Genomic DNA, 1,371 nt, shown 5'->3' with positions numbered 1-1,371 from the left:
GAAGAGTGGTTTTGAATTGAATGGAATGGAAAGAATGGACTGGAGTGGAGTGGAGTGGATTCAAGTTAAAGAATGGAATGGAATAGAACAGAATGGAATGGAATGGAATGGAATGAAATGGATTGAATGGAAAAAAGTGAAGTGGAGTGTAGTGGAGTGGAAGGGAGAAGAAAGGAGGCAGGGGAGTGGAGTGGAATAGAATGGAATGGAATGGAATGGAATGGTTTGGATTGGAGCTGAATGGGAGGGAAGGAATTGCAGTGGAGTGGAGAGGAGTGGAGAGGAGAAGAGTGGATTTGAATTGAATGTAATGGAATGCAATGGAATGGGATGGAATGGAATGGAATGCCATGGATTGGAATGGATTGGATTGTGGTAGAATGGAATTGAATGGAAAGAAATGGAATAGAATGGAATACAATGGAACGGAATGAAAAGAATGGAATGGAATGGAATGTGGTGGAATGGATTGCACTATATTGGAAAAGAATGCAATGGAGTGGAGTGTGGTGGAGTGGAGTGGAATGGGAAGGAATGGAATGGAGTGGAGTGGATTGGAATGGAGGGGAGTAGATTGCATTCAGGTGCAATGGAAGGGATGAGAATGGAATGGAATTCTGTGGATTGGAGTGGAGTTGCATGGAGGGAAATGGAATGGAGTGGTGTGGAGTGGAATGGAATGGAATTGAATGGAATGGAAAAGAATGGAAAAAATACAGTGGAGTGCAGTGGTGTTGAAAGGAGAAGAGTGCTCGCTTCGGCAGCACATATACTAAAATTGGAACGATACAGAGAAGATTAGCATGGCCCCTGCGCAAGGATGACACGCAAATTCGTGAAGCGTTCCATATTTTTTGTAAACTAGTTCAACCATTGTGGAAGTCAGTGTGGCGATTCCTCAGGGATCTCGAACTAGAAATACCATTTGACCCAGCCATCCCATTACTGGGTATATACCCAAAGGACTATAAATCATGCTGCTATAAAGACACATGCACACGTATGTTTATTGCGGCACTATTCACAATAGCAAAGAGTTGGAACCAACCCAAATGTCCAACAACGATAGACTGGATTAAGAAAATGTGGCACATATACACCATGGAATACTATGCAGCCATAAAAATGATGAGTTCGTGTCCTTTGTAGGGACATGGATGAAACTGGAAAACATCATTCTCAGTAAACTATCGCAAGGACAAAAAACCAAACACCGCATGAGAAGAAAGGAAGGGAGTGGAGTGGGACTGGGAATGGAAATGGAATAGAATGGAAATGGAATAAAATGGAATGGAATGGAGAGGATTGGGAATGGAGGCGAAATGGGAAGGAATGGAATTGCAATGGTGTTGAGAAGAGTGGAGTGCAGAA

The 1,371-nt window shown here is 42.8% G+C and overlaps 1 non-coding gene across 1 annotated transcript; it reads left to right on the top strand.

Moving 5' to 3' along the window:
* The first annotated feature begins 748 nt into the window (after window positions 1-748).
* Window positions 749-855, top strand: LOC115834368. Its single transcript, XR_004029273.1, has one exon. It is a non-coding gene; the product is annotated as a U6 spliceosomal RNA (small nuclear RNA).
* Window positions 856-1,371: the final 516 nt, after the last annotated feature.

Source organism: Nomascus leucogenys, unplaced genomic scaffold (assembly GCF_006542625.1).
Source record: "Nomascus leucogenys isolate Asia unplaced genomic scaffold, Asia_NLE_v1 000687F_126845_qpd_obj, whole genome shotgun sequence".
Classification (NCBI taxonomy): Eukaryota; Metazoa; Chordata; class Mammalia; order Primates; family Hylobatidae; genus Nomascus; species Nomascus leucogenys.
Note: the sequence above shows the minus strand (reverse complement) of the source record. Positions and strands in the feature narration are given on the sequence as shown.